The following is a 22,480-nucleotide window of genomic DNA, read 5'->3' as shown; positions in this document are numbered from 1 at the left end:
TTTTTTTTTTTGGAAAGAACTCACACAGTTAACTATTTATGACATTTTGAAGGCAGAGCAGAAATAGAAGAACTGTACTTGGTGTCCCCGCCAAGGCTGAAAAAGTAAAATCTTCTCAGAGGTCTGAAGCCACTTCAGACCATTAAATTTACTGTCTCTCAGACGGCGTTTAATATCCGGCATAACGTTTTTATTCCTGGCCCCAACAATAATTATTCTTTTTCAGCTTTGAAAATTATCTCAGGGCCAGCTGAGGAAATTGAGTTGATGAGTTAGAGCTATCTGTCACGGGGTCACAATGTTGCCCTGTGGCACTGTCCTCGTGGACACAGATCCCTTGCCAAAGAGGCCAAAGTTCATCTCAGAGCTTCAAGATCAAGGTCCCAGGCCGGGGTTGGAGTGTGGAAAATTACGGGGGGCAGACCCAGTGCAACAGGTAAGCCGGGTGTTTTGACAGCACGAATCAGTCAATGTCTGTCTTCTACCTGCCTCTGCTACAGGCCAACTTTTATCTTGAAGAATCAATATTCTTCCCAGGAAGATGTTGGATTAGCCACGGTAAGGGTCCCAACATCACAGCTTGCCCTGAGATCTTACAGGCTTGTGTTCGGCTGAGCAGGAGAGAATGGATTTCCCAGGCTGAGATGTTTCCCAGACTCCTCTGTGAAGCATTACAAGGACCTCCCCTGGAGGCATGACCTTGACCGTCATTGTTAATAAACACAGCTGATCGAGGCCGTGGAAAATAAATCAAATTGAAGGTGTGGAGCCTTGGCCCTCACACAGCCGATAACTTGAAGCTCAATCAGCGGTTCTGAGCCTGTGGGTCACAACCCCTTTGGGGGTCGCGTATCAGATAGATATCCTTCATATCAGGTATTTACATTACGCTTCATAACAGCAGCGAACTTACAGATATGAAGTAGCGACAAAATTATTTTTTGGCTGGGGTTACCACAGCACGAGGTGTTAAAGGTATTAAAGGGTCACAGCACTAGGAAAGTTGAGAACCCCTGAGCTAAATGAACACATACGAGACTCACCTGGGAATGAGTTAACATTATGGCTCTAGTTTCCATTGCCTTTGCTGGTTCGTTTATCCTAGATGCCACTGGTAGTAGTGGGTCTAATGCCAGACCCGAGACCAATCCTGACAGTGGCAGGAGGTGCCCTCACGCTCCTTCAGGGTTTCCCAGGCCTGGGACTCTGACTAGCCTCTGTTCCCATCCACCTCAGACCCATCACTTTGGGAACGCTCGGGAGTTGCCACCGTAGCTCTGCGCTCTCCATAGTCAAGTAGATCTAATGGCCTACATGGCTATCCTGCTTGCTGTCCATTGCTGCTCGACATCTGGTTTGGTCAATAGCACCTAACACTTCCTGGGTGCTGCCCATGTTCAGGAGTCAGGTCTGCGAGACACTGCTCCCTCTGCAGGACTGGCAACTGTAGCAGATCCGGCCTCTGTTGACTGACATCTTCCTCAGTCCTAGCCCTTCTCCCTTCCCTGAGCGCATGCTCTGTGTCCTTGTTGCTGCCTTGCAGAGAGCTTGCGCTGGAGCCTAGCACACGGTGGACTCCCCAAGAGCAGACCTCTTATTAGCTTTTCTCCTCATCATATCCGTGGCACCCACATCACACCCATCATAGAGTAGGAACACTTAATACATATTTGATGCACGAATCAGAAATGAAACTGTAGCCCGTTTCCTCAGAAGGGAGGGATTACTCATTTGGTTTTAGTGGATCCATAGCTACCTGACGTCAATTAGATCGAAAGAACGAGCCCATTATCACCCAGCTCTAGCGGGAGTCTATCACTTCGGAAGGGATACCCTCTTCAGAGAGACTGGTCCCCACGGTGAACAAGTATCTAAGACAAAGAATGGTTACTTTGCTTGCGTCATGGTTATATTTAATTCTGCACAGCTCTACTAATCAATAATATCTCTGGTTGCCCCAAATAGAGACACATTTATCATTTAGAGGGGAAGTAACACGTGGTTCGAGGTGGCTGATTTTATATCTGACTCAGTCACCAAATATTTCTCACCTTTGGTTTCCTCATCTGGAAAAGGATTTCTTTTCTGATTTATGGTTCCATTAACGGATAATTCCGTCCCAAGTCCCAAAGCATTCACTTTCTGTCCTGCCTTTTCGTCACGACACAGTAGCTCAGGTTGAGAGCCTTTGCCTGACGTTTTATACATCACCACCAGGTGGCAGGAGCGTGCCGCAGTCCTTTGGTCCCAAACACAAAGACCGCGCGCCTCAGAGGTTGTTGGTTGGGGTAGCTCGGCAGCGAAGGGACAGCCGACCTTTCTGTTTGTAAAAACATTGACTTTTATGAAAAACAACAGCCGGAGGATTACGGACGACCACGTCTGGGGACATTTAGAAGGGTATGAGCGTGTTCCTCGCCCACAGGGAGCTTCTAGTTTGCTGAGGGTTGTCTAGCAGTCAGACCGACACTGTGAAATTTGACTATAGCAAAGAGGCACATGGAGGAAGAGCTTGGTTTGGGCTGTAGCTACCAGCCATTTGTGTTTATCTAAATTTAACTTGTTGAAATTAAATATAAATTTAAAAACTGCCGACTTCATCTCAGTCCCCACCAGCTGCATTTCCAGCGCATGACGGCTCCATGTGGTTAGCCGCAACTGTGTGGGTCCGCTCGGATTATAGAGGACTCCTGCCGGTATCTAGAGCAGCGTTCTCAGCCTCAACACTAGCATGCTTGACTCCATGATTCCCGATGGTTTCCTGACATCAAGAGCTGGCTCTACCGCACATCACAGGGTATTTGATGTTCCCACGTGAGAACACAGGCAAGAGGACCCTAGGGCAAGATGTAACTTCAGCAGTGGGGGTGGTGAGCGGTTTAAGTGCTCTAGAGATTAAACAAAGTGTGGTTGTAAGGTTGAAAAGAGGTTCCCAGTTGAGACTGGAGGGTGGTGGGGCTTCCCCGGGGAGTCAACTGTCTCCTTGGCTTCGCCAGGGACTCATCATACCTTGAAAAGCAGCCCAGAGGCAGCGTGGAGAATGTGCAATGTGGCATCTTACTGCCCAAACCTTACCTTGAACCCTGAATTCACAAAAGTAGCATCCACTTCATTTCCTTTGTTTTCTGTTTTCCCCTCTTAGTTACTAGTCCTGGGAGGTTATTGAAAGGCTCCCCATTCCTCAGTGGTCCAGAGGTGGGCTTTTATATAGCGGTAAAAATCAGCTTAATCAACTGAGTGGCTCAGAAGACTCTAGACAATAAACAGTCTAAGTTCATCCGGGACCCACGGACATACCTCTGGAGTATGTCGGCCTTTGCATGTAACTTCTAGTACCATCCCTCATGCTGATCAGTTGTATGTAGCCCAGAGGGGCTTCCGGTTCCCCACTAGGGTGAGGTAGTGCTTGATAATTCTTTTGGTTTCATTGCCAACTAAGATGGGTCCACATGAACTTTTATAGCTCAACGTCTTACAAAGGGAATACAATTAACTTGCTTTGTTAGGTTGAGCAAGGCACAGGTTAGGTGTGGACATCAGCAGAGACCTTCAGAGGGAGAGAAGGGTCAGCCTGGTGCCCTCCACCCAGCAGATCCAGCTACTACTGCTTGGGCTTCGTTTCTAATTTGTTTCCCATTTGTAGTTCCTATCAGTAGGTCCCGAACCGACGCAGTCCCTCGATCTCATCTCTAGTCAACTCTTGGCTTTCTTGGAAAGCACAGTCCTTAGCCACTAGCAGACGCTCAGCACAGTCTGTCGTGTGGGTGCTCGCTACTCAGACTCAGGAACACATCCGCAGTGAGACAAACACAGGTGTACTGAGTCTGCTTCCGTGAAGGAGCTCGCACAGTTCCTTGGTAGGGAGAATTCTAGGGACTTGTCCAAGGATCTGGCCTTCGGCAAGGCGATTGAACGGAAGGACTAGAGGGACTTCAGGTTTGTCCTGGATATCAACAATTTGGAAGCAATTTGGCACGTCAGCAATGCTGGTTCAGGAAGCAGGAAGAACAGAATGAGGCTGGGGTTCCACTGACAGGAAAGCAGCGATCTTCCAAAGAAGACATTTCCGCGCTAGTATGGCCTTGATTGTGTTTGGTTGTAAACACTATTTATCACAGTCTGACTGACAACAGGCTTGATTTTCACTTATTTAGTTCAATGCAAAAAAAAATACATAATTGGATGAATATTTAAGTTTGTCCAAATGTAGAAGCAATCATGGTGGGTGACAAGCACAACAGAGGTGCCATCTTTAGCGCTGCCAGGGTGATCTTTATATCATGTCTTTTAGGTGATTGCGTTTTGCCACTTTGCATGAAATTGGCCTTTAGTATAATGATACAATGCAGACCCATCTGAGGGTCTGCCTACCACGTTGGAGTAAATAGTGGTTCATGGTTTCTGTTGTTCGTACCTTCGCCCCTCTATTTTGATTGCACATTCAAAAATACCGTGCGGTTGGTCTGTGTTCCTCTTCAGGTGTGGTCCCACATACCCCATATTATCTGTGTGGAGCCGAGAACAAAGGATCCATTACTTCTGGAGGCTGTTACACCCTCTCTGCTTGACTCCCCTCTTTTCTAGCAGTTGCATTACCTCCTGTTTTCAAGAGAACCTATTGTTTAAGGGGGGTGGAGCTAGGTACTTGATTGGTGGAAGTAGACGCAAGTGCTCATGAACTCTTATATCGTATTAATTTTTACTTAGCAGCTCAGAATGTTGGGGTGGGAAGGCAATCCCATTATTTGTGCTATTCCCTTCACTTTCTGTCTTTTGGTTAGTGTTCCTCCTCTGTTGGTATTCACTCATAACCTTAACCAAACGCTGAGCAAGTTACAGTGACAATGAGAATTTCTCCAGCTTTAGGAAGTTGTCACACCACACCGACAGCGGACTGTTAAGCTGTTTTCAATAGTACCAGCCAGAGGGTAGCTGTGTGCTGTGTGCATCGTAAGGTGGCTGTACCGGAAAGCACGGAGAGGAAAGGGCGAGCTAGAGTAGGAAGACCAATAAAGATGTATAGTGAACAATCCAAACACCCGATCATCAGTCCTTAAAGTAGGGTAGAATAGCTTTGAAAACTCTTCATATGACTGGCCCCTTCCTGCCCTGAAAACATAGTAAGTAGAAGAAGCCAGACACTAGAAGTCACATACTGCGCAATGTCTGTATCCAAAATGTGCACAAAAGACTGATCACAGAGACAGAGAGTACACCGGTCATTGCCAAAGGCTGAGGAGTCCGGGGATGGGGTGAGAGTGGCCACTTAGTGAGAATGGGCTTCTTTTTCTTTTCTCTGCTGGAACTGGGTAATCATGAAGGCTGAACATCATTAATGTTCTGGAGACCACTATACTGTGTAGTTTAAAATAGTTAAGGTAGCGAACCCTAACAAAAAGTATACAATGGGAATGCATCAGGAGCGTCGCTCAGGTCTGAACACTCCGGGCTGCTACTTTAACCTGTCCCCACAGGAGTCTGAGAACCACTTACAAAACCCCTCGGGCATGCATATGCCAAACAGATGTATTCCTCCGAGTTATCAATTCACTACTCCTAAGATTCTCGAAAGAGTCTCTCAGATTGTGACTCTCAACTCTTGCATAAAGATGTGGTTCCTAGGTAGCCCATAAATGCTTTAATATTTATAGCATAAAACATGGAAAATTTGTTTGGAGTCCTTCCAAATGCTGCTACTGAAGGGAGACATGTTTTTGAAGTGACGGAAACCATCTCCCCGTCTCACCATCTTCAAGGTCCATGGAAGGCGACGCTTCTAAGGGGTGGATGCTTCTAAGGGGTGGACGCTTCTAAGGGATGGACGCTTCTAAGGGGTGGACGCTTCTAAGCTTCCATGATGCTTGGGGGAAGAGGTACCAGGTGGAGTTCCTATGGACATCAAAGCCACAGCAATGGGATTCGCTCATGGCTAAGAGTTTATTGTGCCCTGTGTGTGAGCGCGTGCGCGCGTGCGCATGCCTGTGTGCGCAGGGCGGGTGGGGGGCAGTCCAAGGGCACACTGTATGCAATGTCTCTTTTTTTGTTGTAGCTGTGACTAGCTCTCTAGTGGCAGCTGCTGACATTAACCATCTCTGTGTAGAGACCAGGCAGGCCTGTGTGCCAATCCATCTGAGTCCCCACTCTGAGCATAGTAGCAACCATGCCACTTGAACAAACCATCTCCAGGGACAGGAAACTGCCAGGTCTTGTTCGGCTAAACACTATCTATTAAATTCTCTGAGTGAATTTTCTTTTGCTCATGGATGAAGGATGAATCATGGATGCAAATGACGCTTTGTGTTGACAATCATAAGCCTTCATTTCAATGGGGCATGGAAAACGGAACCCAAATGCGCAAGTTCTTTATAGGAGAGGAATTTGGATGCTGGTTATATTTTCTTTCTTTTATTCTTCTCCTTCAGATAGTATCTCATGTAACCCAGGCTGGCTTCGGATTCATGATGTAGTCAAAGGATAACCTTGAAGTTCTGATCATCTTGCCTCCACCTCCTAAGTGCTAGGATTACAAGGTGCTTGGATTGCTAGCATGCACCATTACACTTGGTTTGTGAGGTACTAGACCAAACCTGGGCAGTTATAGAAACTAAACAAGTCTGCTACCCATTGAGTTCCATCCTTAGATCCTGACACCTGACCGCTGTCACTGGAGGAAGAACATCCCTGGAGGTAGCCTTTCAGAGTGCCACCACACTTCTCTCTCTCTCTCTCTCTCTCTCTCTCTCTCTCTCTCTCTCTCTCTCTCTCTCTCTCTCTCTCTCTCTCTCTCTCTCTCTCTCTCTGCCTTGTGTTTGTGGTTAGGATAGGATCACTGAGATTCGTGCTCCAGCCTCCTGTTACTTCCATCATTGAGAACTCACCCTTTCGAACTATCAACCAAAATAAAGTTTTACTTCCTTAAGTTGCTTTGGCTATGTCCTGGAACTCACACTATAGACCAGGATGGCTTCAAACTCACAGAGATCCGCCTGCCCCTGCCTCTCAAGTGCTGGGATTAAAAGCGTGCGCCACCATGCCCAGCAACATTAACTACCTATTGCTGTTATAAAACATCACAGCCCAAGCAGGAAGCTCAGAGATCACATCTCAACTCTTCACACAGGAACGAGAGAGAGAACTGGGCGGAGGGCAAGGCTATCAACTCTCAAAGTCACTTCCTAGTGATGTGCTTCTTCCAGTAAGACAATTCATACCTCCTGAAAGTTCCACAACTGCCCCAAACGGAGCCATCAACAGAGGACCACATAGTCAAATACATGAGCTCACTGTGGACATTTCTCAATCACACCACTAGGCTGCTGAACCCAAACCTCTGTTGGTTCAGAGATTGTCCTCGCTACGCTGTGTAATACTCATAAAGCATCCTGATTATTGAGGTGATCACGCTACAAGCACATAGAGATTCCTTGAGTCATAGACAAAAAAGAACTGATCACCAATGATAAGTCACTGGAACCAAGTAGCACCAACATTGAGCCCATGCAGCCAGGACAGCAAGATGAATACTGGAGTGGATGCTCTCACCCGAGCAAAGGATGGTTCATGGACCACCCCAGAGGGCTTGGAGGGGTTTTCTTAAATGACTTGTGTGAGGGGATGAGATATAACACATTAAACAACCATGTTCTAGTTTCTAGAAAGCCAGGATACGCTAAGTTAGGCACTACTTCACCTGCTGATCAGCTCAATACCACAGGACTATGCTGTCCTGGGTCATGAGTCTTCCCCAAATACACAAGTTAGTTCATTAAACTCTGACCAAAGCTATAAGCCTCAGAGACGTGGGGTGGCTTTCTGAGGTCACACAGCCAGTAGGTGGCAGACCTGGGATTGAAACTCAAGCTTCTGACATTAAATTTTATGCTTGTTTTACCAAACAAACTTAAAAAGCAAGATGAAATTCAAACCTAGTTTATCTCTGAGAACACACTTTCTAAGACTTGGGCAATCTGGTTGCATGAGATCTTACTTGGATGGGGTTAGGTCCAGAGAAAAGATTACGTGGAGAGATTTCTATTCAATATTTTCACTTGTTTTATTTCTTCGTTTTTGCTCTTGTGCTTGGCTCTCACTATGAAGTCCAGACTACTTACTACATAGCCTAGGCTGGCCTTGAACTTGTGCTTCTGCTGTCTCAGCCTCCTGAATGACGTAATTGCAGGAGTGCATCGTCACATCCAGCTCAGCATTTTCTAGGACTGTCACGCCACATATATTATTCCCTTCAGTCATTATCCCGGGACGCAGGAATTAATCTTAAATCCTTTTGATGGGTGAAGCAGTTGGACCTGGAGCAGTGTCCATTACCCTTAATACCATTAATAGTGACTATTACCCTCCTGCTTTGGGGAATCTCACAGCTGAATTTTATAGTGTCAAGACACCTCTATTTCTAATCTGTGTGGTGGCTTCTCAAAACTCCAGGAGACAGAGGTAAGGTGGGACATTGTCCCCACCAACTAGGCATTTATGTTTTTATTCATCTGTTCATTTGTTCATTTATTCATTTCCCTCAGTACCTTCTGTATTTTCATTTAACCATCTCAACAATTCAAAGATGATTGAACTACCCATACCTCTTCTGATCAGCTTATCACCTAGCCCGGTCTCCTGACTTCACAGAATTTGTGCTCAAAGACAAATAATCCTTTTAGGATTATTATTTAAGCACAGGTAGGCCCACCCTGCAGTTCCTATTGCTGTGTGAATGGCTACAAAACAGGGATGTAGCAGGTTTTGGAAAGAGCTCATCTGCTCACAGTCACAGAATCCTGCTTAGATGTGTTACATTCCTTTCCCTTGAAAATCTGATGCCCTGAATTTTCCCAGCATACAAGTTGCTCTGTCTTCTGTGATTCCCTTGAAGTGGCAAAGTCACAAATGTGAAAGATGAACAAGACCACCTTCTGTGGGTTTCCAAACTCCTGCCCCAGGTTCAAGATGCAAAGGTTCAAAACGGCTCCTTTATCTCTTGTGCCTACTGCATATGATGCCTGCGCTAGGCTAATCTTGACCATGAAGTCATTGTAGATGCATGGTTCCTCTCGGATGGCAACTGAATTCACAGATTAGCCCTGCATTTAGGAAGAGCAGACAGTGTTCCCATGGAGCTCAGGAAGTGACTCTGATAGAAATGCCTGGTTCTCAGACCCTGACCAAAGGGAGAACAAGATGTAATAATGGTTATGTAATGAATTATTCCAAAACTTAGCAGCTGAGAATAAACACTTACTGTATTTCATGGCTTCCGAAGGTCAGGAATCTGAGAGCATCTTAACTGGATGGTTCTGGCTCAAGTCTAATGTTAGCCCACCAAAATCATCAGAAGACTTGAAGGAAGCTGGTCTTTTGTGACCTTCACCTCTAAAGTTAAATATCATCCCTTCTGTTGGCCATGTAGAGCAACCACGATATAATCAGGGGAGACCTCCATCAAGGTTCATGTCAGGAGCAACTTTGGGGGGCCGTACTAGAGGCTGGCTGGCTTGCAAGGTGTGGTCTTCAGACAGACCTGATCACAACTTTTGCTTTTTCAACTAATTGTCTGCAGGATCTTGGGAGAGTCTATTCCTTTTTCTGCTCTTCCATTTCTTCCATTTCTTCACAAATAAGATGGAGATTAAAAAGGAAAGCTGCTTCAAGTGGTTATGAGACATATTCGATCTAGCACATTCCAAATGTTAGGCACATGAAATAATAGCTCAATTTTCCTTCTCCTCCATGGCATTTTCAGAGTGGTGAGAGAAATAACTTGATAGATAGGTAGATGATAGATGAGAGATAGATAGATAGGTAGACGATAGATATATAGATAGATAAGATAGATAGATAGGTAGATGATAGATGATAGATAGATAGATAGATAGATAGATAGATAGATAGATAGATAGATAGATAGATACTGGTGTGGGGAATTACAAATTAAAGAAAATTTCACAAAAATGGCAGTCATATTGGATAGTGGTCTAGGATTTCAGAGAATTCAAGGTGATTAGCTCATTCTCTGCCCAGTGGAGATAATAATGCCTGACTCATAAAGCATCTGTTAGAACAATTTGTTCCTACATGGAAAGTATATGGAACAGTTTTGGTCATGCATAAAGATGCAACAACTCTCTGCTATGTGGGGAGCATGGGCAGGGCCGTTGCTAGACTGCAGTCATCTGGGACCAAGTGGGGACCGAGGTGTAAAAAGTGATACCAGGAACACAGAGTTGGACGAAGAGGAGGCAGATGGACCACCAGGGGAAATAAAAAAGGGGACAAACATCAAAGTTATCAGGGGCCTCTCCGGCACACCTCTCCTGGCCTGCAGACTCAGGGGTTGCTTTTTCCTTCTTCTCAATTCTGCTGTTTTAGATTTCTTCCAAATTCCCAATTCCTGTCTCTCTGGTCCACATTTTTGTGTCCCCAACACTGAGTGGCAAGCAGTGCTGGGGTTCTCCTTCTGCCCTCAGCTGAGCTGATGGGGCATTTTCCAACAGAGGTGCTAAGAAACAGAAAGAAGCTTTTGGAGCACAGCTCACTCCTATGTTGGGATGGCTGATATGCTTCCACAGGCCTTTCCAGGTAGCCTAGCAAAACCTTTTCACACCTTACTAATGAGAGACTTTGGAACACTAAGCATAAATGCAAACCATCTTGCACATCCCCTCAAGACAGGCTTCCCCACTCTATTAGTTTAAGATGGTATTGAAGGATAGTACGCGCACACAAGCCAAATATTTAAATAATATAAAAAAGTCTGCCACCAAAATAGCCAACGTCTGCCCCACCACCTGTCACCCTGAAGCAGCCACTTCAACTCTGGTTGGGTCTTCTGGAATTTATTTCCATATATCTAAATAATATGCGTATTTAGTTACATTCATAGTTTAGTGATAAAGACACTGAGCATGAGCATAGATGTCTAGGTGATTTTCGAACTTTTTAATGGTTTTCGGGGCGGCTCCTGCTGATACAGAAAAGAAAGGTCTTTGCTGAGAGGGACTTACTGCATACTGGAGGGAGTTAAGGAGCCCTGGTCCCTGTCCACTGAAGGTCGGCAGCTAGTCTCAGTCCCTGAAACAACCCCATGCATTTTCAGACACGTCTTGTGGTGGTGGTACCATTCGTAATTGAGAGCCTTGGTACCTGGTACCGGAGGCGTCAGCACTCAGACGTGTGACTGCATGCTTGGGGGATGCTACAGGCAGCTGAAATATAGCGCTGAGGCATGGTGAGAGCAAGTCACAGAGACGGAGTCCACTCCCTCCCCGGGAAGAAATGTCCAGGTTCCCTGTTCAGGTGGAGAAGGATGCACAGCTTTGATCTGGGCTCCAAACCACAGAGGCAAAGTCTGACCAAGCATAAAACATCATAGCAAGGGTATCATGCTGGGTATATCAGAATCTTTTGAGATCGCTCTTTTTACTAGAGACCATCTCAGCAAGTCTAACAAATACACTAACTTTGAGGAGCATCCTATATGCCACACGCTACCCTATCTACCTGAATTTCTTGTCTTATTTTTGTCTTCTGTTGCTGTTATAAAATACACTGACAAACAAGCTGGGCGGTGGTGGCGCACGCCTTTAATCCCAGCACTCGAGAGGCAGATGCAGGCAGATCTCTGTGAGTTCGAGGCCAGCCTGGTCTACAAGAGCTAGTTCCAGGACAGGGCTCCAAAACTACAGAGAAACCCTGTCTCGGAAAAAAAAAGAAAAGAAGATACGCTGACAAAAGCAGCTTAAGGGAGGCGGAGCTTACTCTGACTCACGGTTCGCGGGTGTAGTCCATCTGTTTGGAGTGGGTTAGTCAAGGCCGCAGAAGCTTGAAACAGAGGAGCACATTACATCCATAACCAGGAGGCAAACAGTGATGAACACACGCTGTCAATCAAGTCCCCTTTTCCAACTATATAAACCAGGATCCAGGACAGGAAATGATGTCACTTGTGAGGGGTGGGTCTTCCTACATTGATTAATGTATTCAAGATATCTCTCAGAGATGTGTCCTGAGGCCCACCTCCCAGGTGATTGTAGATTCTGTCAACAGTTAACACCATCACGACTGTTTAAAACAAGTGTAAGCTCTCCTCAAAAGTCCCCATATTCATTAGCTAGCGAACTCTTTCATAATTGTTTCTCCTAAGTAATTGATCCAGCAGACTGCAGTTACCACTGGTGGGTGCTTACGCCAAAAGGCTGTATAGACTTGAGATGGCATTTGCAACACAGCCCAGGGAAAGCCGTAACACATATAAGTCAATGTTTTGGAAGCACATCAGAATCTTGGGTAAGAATAGAAGTCAGCCAAGAAGTGAAGGACTGCGACCTAGCTCTAGAAATCAGGACAGATGCAGGGCCGTGTTGCTTCAGGTTGGGTGGAGGGGGCAGCCGACAATCATAGTTTTCTGTCTAATGGCTCTGTGCTGTATGAGGGTCTCTGTTGAATTTGTTATTCATGTCTTGTTTTATACAGTCTGCGTGGCTTCTTCCTCATACAATCAAAGCTTTCCTGAACTCCGTGGGTAAAGTAGCTGTCAGTCTGGCCTGATGTCACTCACCAGAGCCAAAACTCACAAACTGGCATTAGTGGCATGCCCAACTTGATTTTGACAACAGCAGAGCAGATTCAGCCTTTTCATGAAGTTGGGGAGCCTGTAAGGTACTGAGAGACTTCTGAGGGATGTAGCCTCTTTGTTTGATGACCAGTACAGGCTAGTAACTGCTGGGTACTTTATTCAGCCTCGCACGGGGCATCAGATCTATTTTACCTTGTTCAACTTGGCTGATAATTTCATCTTTCAGTCGGGAACAGAAGAGATTTGGGGAACTTCTGTCCTGGACTTCATTCTGACCAACTAGGAAGAATTGCTTGGCAAAGTAGATATGACAGGGACCTTGAGGAGAGTAGGAGTGTCACCCTGGGCTTTGTGGGAGCCCAAAACACTGGCGGCTGGGCCACTCAAATTCTAAACCAGTGACCATAAGCACATGAATTCAGCACACGATTGACTTAGGAGGCGTGCCTAGTGCTAGTACCCCGACCCAGAACAATGCACTTTGGAAGCCTTGCTCTTGCAAACCTTTTATTTATAGTACATAAATAAATGAAATTATTTCAAATCTTTTAAAATCATTGTACAAACAGCAGAGTTATGGAGTGGGTAAGGCTAGAGCGTTGATCAGATTGCTGAAGATGTCTGCCTTATATATTTGAGCTGAAACCCAGTGATGAGACAGAACCAGCTATACACACAGCAACTACTGGGACCCAGGAGAGGTAAGCACCTACTGATTTCCTGTGATTAAAAATGCAAGTGAGGGCTCTGGGTGCAAGATTGAGAAGCTGAATTTGATCTCCAGAACCCATGTAAAAAGCCAGACATACTTGTATGCACCCGTGATTCTAGCAGTGGAGAGCCGGAAGGGGGTGGATGTCAATCAGGGTGTCAGCCTGGCCTCATGAATCAGCCCCAGGTCATAGTGAGAGACTTTGCCTTACAAAAGGAAACAAGGTGGACCGCTCCTGAGGAACAACCAAAGTTAATGTTTGGGTTCTGCGTGCATGTGCACATGTGTCACCACACTCTTTTGTACACACACACACACACACACACACACAGAGAGAGAGAGAGAGAGAGAGACAGAGAGAGAGACAGAGAGACAGAGGCAGAGACACAGAGAGAGACACAGAGAGAGAGACAACACATTTTTCTGAAGTTGAACTTGAGAAATAATTAAACAAATTGTTCCTAAGCACTTATACAGAAATGGATGGTCATCCACATTCAGCTTCATGAACACATCCTGTTTGTCTATCTATCATCCATCTATCTATCTATCTATCTATCTATCTATCTATCTATCTATCTATCATATCTCTATCTTTGTTTTTCAGGTCAGACTGAATAGAATAATGAAGCAGATAGAGGCAGACAACATGCACGTTGATTTCAACAAAATACTCAACAAGGCAATTCATGTTATTTTTATGAACAATTTAGAAAAATAATAGTGACAATCCTGGGTCTCCTCTTAAGTGACTATGGAACAATAATCATGCAGAGAAGAGGATTCCAACTTGATCCCAGCTCCCAGAACTCCAAATTGGAATCAAGTGTTTGGAATGACGGCTAGGTACCTTTTCACAGAGGGTAAGGCCTGTCTTCCCAAGAACAAAATAGGTCCTGAGGCTGCTTGGAATTAGGACACAGCTGAGCAGAATCGCAGCAGCAGATGGTAAATGTTTGGGGGGCTGGTCTCATCTACCACGATAATCTAGGATTATGGGATTCAGGAGAAATAGCTGAACAATTGTTTGGTTTATGCATCGTTTTCTCTCTGTGGTTTAATATTGATTTCTGTAATAAAGGCTGTGCAGACCACCCGGGCAACAAGCCCTGAAGACTTTATTGACTCCCCACTTGCCCTCTGTTCCTGGCTTCCACCCCATACATGTTCCCCTTTCCACTCCCACGTTGCTCTAGTTCATACCCCTGCCTCCGTTTCCCACCTGAACTACGGGGGAGGCCTCTAACTCCTGCCCTTCTCTCTAGCACCTCTTCGTGTGTGGTAGTAACATATCAAATCTCTGCCAAAATCTCCTCTTTCCTCATTAGAGTACTCCACAGCTCATGTGTTCCTTCCCAGGCTGCCGTCTCAGTTCATGCACATCCACCCTCCTCTCCCAGGGCCACATAAATGCTTCACCCTCTGAGAAACTTCTTTCTGTGGCTAACCAACATTAATGACTCCAAGGCCAAGAGTGTGGCTCAGTGGAAGGGCCTTACCTAGCAAGTACAAGTACAAGTTTGATTCTCAGAACTATAAAACAAACAAACAGCAACAAAACAAGAGCAATTTCTGTCACTTTTAGTCCCCTGACAGGCTCGTTAAATAATTTATTCATTATTTCTTTATTCTTTTATGACCCACTATTCATTTTATAGTAGGGTCTTCTATAAACCATCCTCATGGATGGGGGAGGAGGAAGGGAAGTGAGCTGAGTTAGATGACTGTTAATTTATCATATGACATGTATTGCCATGTGTGTGGGTGGGGGGGGTGTACTGGTCATAATGTTGCATGCAAATGGGTGTGCATATATGTGGGTGTCATGAATATTGCATTGAGGGTTTTCCTCCACCACACTCCACTTCAGTTTTTGAGGCAAGGTCTCTCTCAGAGCCTGGAGTTCAAGGATTTGGCTAGGCCTAGGCTGGTTGGCCAATGAGCTTCAGGGATCTTCCCGACTCTATGCCCTAACCCCAGGCCTGGAGTGAGACATGTGTTACCTCACCCAGTGTTTTACATGGTATGTTATTCAGGGTTCATAACAGAACTTGTAGAATGAATATCTATCTATCTATCTATCTATCTATCTATCTATCTATCTATCTATCTACCTACCTACCTACCTACCTACCTACCTACCTATCATCTATCTATCTTCTATCATCTATCTATCTATCTATCTATCTATCTATCTATCTATCTATCTATCTATCTATCTATGGAATTTATTAGAACGACAGGCTGCAGTCCAGCTAATCCAACAATGGCTGGTTGTCAACTCAGAGTCCATGAATCCAGTTGTTGCTTAGTCCACAAGGCTGGATGCCTCACTTGGCCTTCAGTGTATGCTGGACTCCCAAAGAAGTAGGCTTTAATGCCAGTGAAGGAAGGGATTTGTCAGTAAGGTGAGGGTAAGCAGGCAAAGAACAAAAGCTTCCCTTTTCCATGTCATTATATAGGCTTCCGGTAGAAGGTAGGGCCCAGATTAAAGGTATGTCTTCCTGCTTTAAAATCTGGACTGAAGGTTTGTGTCTTCCCATCTCAAGATCCAGATTCCTAGTTCCAAAGATCTGCACTAAAGACACAACTTCCGAATGCAAAGATTCAGAGCAGAAGTGGATCTTCCTACTTCAGATTAAGCAAAAGTAAAGTAAAACAGAACAAACCCCTCACAGGCGCGCCCTCCATTTTGGGGTTTTAGTTCCAGATGTAGTTAAGTTGGCAACCCAAACCAGCCATCACACGTGCATTCTGGGGGTCCAAACTGAGGGCCTCACACTTGTGAGACGGGCACTTGACCCGCTGAGCCGTCTCTCCTCTATCGCCATTGTGTTTTGTAGCCATGGACTCCACCTCTATTCTCTCTGTGAAGCAATTGGCTCTGTTTTCCTATTTTGAAGAACAGGGCACTGCGGTTAATAGACGTTGACCACTCCAGGCAACAAGAGCATTGACTAGGCCAAAGCCTGGAACTGGCTTCAGCACACGCTGCCAGTCTGACTGGAGTTCACATCTGCAGTCTGTCTGCTGGGCCGTTGCTCACTGCAGAAGGAGCACAGAGAGAACCTGGTCTTCTCAGAGCTCATAGGTTGCTGTTTCTGGTTGCTGACTGGGTCCTAGTGACCACCCGCTTTTGACTGGGACTGTCCTTAACCATTTCCATGGGCGTGTCATCTGTTGGGCTATAAGCTCTTTGAGGGCAGGGGTGACGCAGTACCAGGCCCAGAATCTATATCATTGCGTTTAGAGATTGCGTTAATAAATGGTCGGATTCATCAGATCAACTATGCTGCAAGTTTTCCTGGGTAATAGGATTTAATTAGATTCAGCTCGGGGGCCCTACACAATGGGGACATTGACGAGCTGAGCTGGAACACATTCATCAACAAAGCGGAGGGGGCTGTTTTGAAGACTATTTATAAACACTGCCTTTTCTTAGCATTTATTTGGAACATATTAAAATAACCTGTGAATGTGTTAGAAGGTCTTTCTGTTCCTCACTTTATAAATGATTATTTCAATTTTAAGCAAAGCTGTTTTCCCTTTCTGCGAGCGGCAGGGCGGCTGTCCTGATAACTGTGTCGTGTCTGCGATGAGAAAGCACAGTGCAGCTGCTTAAAAAAAAATGACACTCAGAAAAGTTTCCAAAGTCAAGAGGACAGTGGGTACAAGGGGTATACAGGCTACCCTGTGCCCTGGGACTGCTTGTGTGGTTAGTGTGTATCGAGGGCTCACTGTGTGCTTGGCGCTGGCCTAGAGCTGGGCACACAGGAGGTCATTTCCGTCATGGCCATATTTCGTAGTTAAGAGACTCACAGCTGACAAGAGACTCAATGGCAGGTCTTTTGAGGCGTTTTCCACATCCCACCATTGTGCTGCCTGATTTCCCCAGGAACTGGCTTTTCTTGAAGGGCAAACCCAAGGCCGGCTGTAGTACTCTACCTGGGAACCCAGCGGGTTGCTGGCACAGATGTAGGTCCTGAGTGCTCAGGAGGCATGGTGCCCTTCCTTCTCCAGTGGGAGCACATAGGCCTTGCTCTCCAAGGAAAGTCAATCCATTTTATACAGGGCTAGCCCTGGGGAGCTCTTCCCCTGTGGGATAAAACAAGTCTGAGCTAAGATTATTGAGACCAGAGCCAAGATGTGGAGTTAGCTAGTTAGAATATACACTGGCCTTGCTCTAAGGCCGCCTGCACAGGGGTAGCCTTGTTCATGGGGCCCAAACTGTGTAGGTCTGGGAACTGAGTTTACAGGGAGAGGTACACTCACCTCCTATTCAGTCTGAGACTCTGTTCAGCATCATTAGGTTTTTGTATTTATTTTGTATTTGGACAGGGTCTCACTATGCAGCTTTAGCTCACTGTGTAGGCCAGGCTGGCCTCAAACTTGCAGTGATCTCCCTGCCTCTGCCTCCAAATTACTGGCATTAAGTGCATGGCCAAGCCCAGCATTTTCTTTTCCTTCCTTCCTTCCTTCCTTCCTTCCTTCCTTCCTTCCTTCCTTCCTTAATATTTATTTATTTATTTATTTATTTATTTATTTATTTATTTATTATGTATACAATATTCTGTCTGTGTGTATGCCTGCATGCCAGAAGAGGGCACCAGACCCCATTACAGATGGTTGTGAGCCACCATGTGGTTGCTGGGAATTGAACTCAGGACCTTTGGAAGAGCAGGCAATGCTCTTAACCTCTGACCCAACTCTCCAGCCCCTCTTTCTTTCTTTCTTTCTTTCTTTCTTTCTTTCTTTCTTTCTTTCTTTCTTCCTTCCTTCCTTCCTTCCTTCCTTCCTTCCTTCTTTCTTTCTTTTTTTGAGATAGGATCTCACTGTGTAGCCCAGGGTGGTTTTGAACTCTCTGTCCTCCTGTTTTAGCTTCCTGAATAGTAGGATTTTCAAAGACACAAGCCACCACATCTAGTACTTTTTTTTTTTTTTTGACTGTTTAGGGGAACTTTGCCTATGTCTGCTTTGATCGGACAACTTTAACACCCCTTCCTGCCCCAGAGGGTGACCTCAGTTCCCTCATTCTAAATTGTGTTCTTCACCCTCTTCCTGCCAATCATGGACTATGTTACTGCACTCACTTGACAGGAAGGAGCGATCCCAGGTCCCACATTAGCCTAGCATCCTTTCTTCCTCCTCTGTCAGCACCGTTCCGGAAGCTGTTCCTCTGGCACATCTGATTGCAGGTTGTATTTATTGTAGGTATCCTCAGGCCGTGGCATGGTCACCCCGGTACCTTCAAGTGGGTTTGTGATCCTGACAACTGGCTGCCTCTTTGGTTCTCTCCTTAGCGATGGAGCAGAGCAACCTCTAAGATGACTTTTCTTTCCTTTGCCACATGCAGGTGGTGATTAAGTAGCTGGTGGCCTTCCATCTTGCAATCTTTCATCTGGGATCTGGGATCTTCATGACGTGGTCACAGTTTCCTTATGTACACCAGTACTTCTTCTTCAGGACCTCTTAACCACCTCTCTGGAGGCCACACTCCCATGAGCCTCATCTCTAATTCATCCTCTGCTTTCTCTCTCTTCTGCTTCCCTCCCTTTCTTCTTGCCCTGAGCCTGTCTTCCTCTTTCAACATAGGCCACTTCTTCAAATGCGCCAACTTGGCTAGAATCCCCTTCCCTCCTATACAAGCTGAACCTCCCTTCTCTTGCTCTATTATTTACCTCTTTATCTGGGAGCATATCCCATTTATTATTAAATTTCATTTAGGCAGACCTCAGGCCCCTGCGTGTGATTGCCTGGCTTTCAGCTGGCTGGCTCCCTCTTTTCTGCCCCCAATTGCAAGCAGACGTTAGTAATCAGCACAGGGCTTCTCTGCTAATCAAATTAGACAAGTGGGACTCAGCCTTTATTTTCCTCTTAATCACTGGGCGTGATAGTAATAATGTCAGCTCGAATGATCTGGCAGCGCAAACCTCTCCGTGTTATTTATTTATTTTTTTCCAGATCTACTTCAGTCTTGTCTCATAGCCAGAGAATGCAAACTATGCTCTCATCCAGAATGGGTTTAGAGTCATGATTGTGAAGCATGTCGATGCTTCTGGGTTCCCGGCGCAGTTCATAATTGGTAGGTAGTGTCTGAAGTAGGGAATGTTTCTTTCTGTCTTTAACCCTAGTTGCTCATAAGCCTGTGCCTTGCAGTTGGAGTCTGGATAGCCCTTGACATTTTCTCCTCCTTCAGGAGAAAGACCGACGCCGCTGCTCCACTCCTTCTCAGGGGTCGGGAGAGCTGAGGCCGGAGTGAAAAGAGAGTCAGCTGCCGCCACCTCGGATTCCTTAGGCGGCCTTGGCCAAGTCAACTTTTCTCAGTCGTAAAACAAAGGCTCTGACCTCCAGCGCTCTCCACTGCACCGTGGAGAGATGAGACGTTTCTGGGATCCTTGAAGTCACTTAACGCAAGGGATGCTACACGGGGAAATTAACACATGGCGCCTTGAAGACGGAACGGGACCCCTCCGACCTTTCTGTGGTAGGCAGAGCGCTCTGGCTTGCTGGTGTGAGAGTAAAGCTACATTGTGAGGGAGCGGAAGGGCCCAGAAGAGCACATCTCCACTGAAGTGGCTGGAAAAGGAACATGAGTGCCGGAAACCAAGACAGAAGCTGTACGTGCTCGGGGCTCTCCGCTAGATTGACAGATTCCTGCTGGCATAGAAGAGTGGAGATTACCCCAGGACTCTGGGCCCTTGTACGAGGGGTGGGGGGTGGGGGTAGGGTGAGGTATTGGGGGCTTGCTTTTGGCTTTGGGCAAGTTGTTAGAGCTAAATCTCGTTTACTTTGTTCTGACACAAAAGGGTGCTGTCCCAGTCCTTGGGAGGCTGAGGCAAGAGAAGTATGAGTCCTAGGCTAGCCGGAGCAATTTAACGAGTTACCATCCTAGAAAAGAAAGAAAGAAAAAACTGAGAAATAAGAATAGTGACATTGTTTCCCAAAGCTGTTTCAGGTTATAAGGGAGTAAAGGGAAAGTAACTCAAAAAGGATAGTGGTCTTTAAAGCAGCTTCCAGGAAAAGGAATGGCCTCGTATATTATGTTGGCCAATGTCTGGAGTACAGATGCTAAGGCCATAGCCAATTTCAGGCTGCTCAGGATTTAACACTAGCCATATTGCAAAATATTGCCAATCGCCTCTTGAGGGCCAGATCAAACAAGCCATGGATGTCATTTAGCGAGCACTCTGCATTTCTCAGGGTTCACCTGTACCTTTCCATTTCATCTTCAGGGACCCCCACCATGGAGCTAAAGCCAATCCCAGCTTAGAACCAAAACTGAGCATCTGAGAACCAAGGATCTGAGACACGGAAGGGTCCGCACAGATGTGAAGTGGCCAGACAGGAAAGGCGTGGAGGCAACTTATCATCCTTGGCTGTTTTAGCTTGTATTTCATTTCACTTAGCACTGGGGATGGATGGAACCCAGAGCCATGAGCATGCTAGAAAAACGCTTTGCTATGGAGAAACATCTCAGCCCTGACCTAAGGTTAGAGTTCATGCTCATCCCTGCACATCAAACCAGGTGAGCATGGCACAAGATGAACCAGTAAGGCTCGAGCTGACGTACATTGTTAGTCGGGAGCAAAGCACCCCTTTATGCAAGGGATAAATCTTTCCCACATGAGTCTCTTATGGGCTTCGCCTTGGAACTTTTATAACCATTGAGAACATAGACAGGGCAGGACCATTGTCTTTCTTTTGGTCAGCCAAAGATTGAGTGGTTTTTTTTTTTTCTATGCTCTTCACATTTTTGTCAAGGAAGGGTAGCATGAAAACCTTCCTAGAATATCATAAAAACCAGTCCATGAAGATGAGGCAAGCCAGCATTTGTCCAAATTCCAGGATAATGAGCTAACCCCCTCATTCCAAAATCAGCATATTCTCTCTGGGATGACACCTGTTTTAAAACCATAGTCCCGGCTCAGTTAAGTTGTGTGGCAGTATGCCTGCTCTCTGAGTCTGCTCTTTTCTGTCTAGCTCTCCATGCTCAGTCTTTAGATCCAGCCAGCCACCGGCATGACTTCTCCTGTGGAGTTCTGGTCCCTACCCTTCTACAGCCTTGAAAACTTCTGGGTCTCCATGTGGTTTTCCATTGGAAGCCTTTCCCAGCCCCTTAGCATGTGTGCTACACCACGTTCTATCACCGTGTGACAAAGTGCCCTAGATAAAAATTTAAGAGGATAAAAATAATTCAGCTCATGGTTTCAGACTTTGATAGCTAATTTTATTATCAGCTTGATAGTATTAAAAAAATACCAAGGGCATTCAGGAGAAACACTTTTTGGGTATGTCTATGTGGGCTTTTCCAGTGTGAATTAACTAAGCGGGGATGAATTGTCTTGAGTGTGGGTGGCTCCATCCTGTGGGCTGTGATCCCTAATTGAATAAAAAAACAATAAAGGAGAAAACAGGCTGAGGATCATCAGTTTCTTTTCTCTGGTTCTGGCTTCACTGATTCGTCACTCCTCTAGCTCTTCCTCTACTTCCCTCTCTCTACAGCGCACGCTTGCCTCCGTGGAGCGACCATTGTCACGCCTTCTACCTGCTGTAGAGACTGTGTGCCCTACTGCCTTTCCCCTGCTGTAGAGACTGCGTCCTCTGCCGCGTCTCCCCTGCTGTAGTGGACTGTGCCCTCTCAAACTATGAACAGGAACAAGCCTCTCCTCATTTAAGCAGCTTCTTGTCAGGTGTGTTTGGGCACAGCATGAAGAGAAGTAGCCGATACAAAGAGAATTCAGTCCACCGTCGGCTGACTCCCTCGCCTTGAATCTATGTGGTAGGGTGCCGCTGTGTGGAATGAGGTAGAAAGGAGCTGCTTATATCATGTGGCCAGAGGAGGAGAGAGAAGGGGGGCGGGGATGAACGGAAGGAGACAGGTGCATATAAAGAGAGTCGGGGTGGGGTGGGGTGGGGTGGGAAGAGGAAGGTTATGCTGGCAAAGGATTCCTTTCCAAAGTATGTTCTAGTGATGTACTTCTTCCAAAGAGGCCCTACCTCCTAAGAGCCCGTTCAGTTATGAATTCACAGATGGGTTAATCCACAAATGAAGTTTGCCCTCTTGTCACCCCAACCAATTACTTCTCAATAGCACCGCCAGCGGGGGAGCAAAGGTGAACCTTTGGGGACATTCTGTATTCAAACCCTAGCACTCTGCTCCTGGTCCTCAGAAGCTCATAGTCATC

The 22,480-nt window shown here is 46.0% G+C and overlaps 1 long non-coding RNA gene across 1 annotated transcript; it reads left to right on the top strand.

The window, feature by feature from the left end:
* Positions 1–377: 377 nt before the first annotated feature.
* On the top strand, positions 378–19,983 carry LOC119826910. Its single transcript, XR_005287488.1, has 3 exons — positions 378–436; positions 19,257–19,377; positions 19,492–19,983. It is a non-coding gene; the product is annotated as an uncharacterized LOC119826910 (long non-coding RNA).
* The last annotated feature ends 2,497 nt before the right edge of the window (positions 19,984–22,480 follow it).

Source organism: Arvicola amphibius, chromosome 11 (assembly GCF_903992535.2).
Source record: "Arvicola amphibius chromosome 11, mArvAmp1.2, whole genome shotgun sequence".
In the NCBI taxonomy this organism is placed as follows: domain Eukaryota; kingdom Metazoa; phylum Chordata; class Mammalia; order Rodentia; family Cricetidae; genus Arvicola; species Arvicola amphibius.
This window is presented reverse-complemented; position numbering and strand designations above follow the sequence as displayed.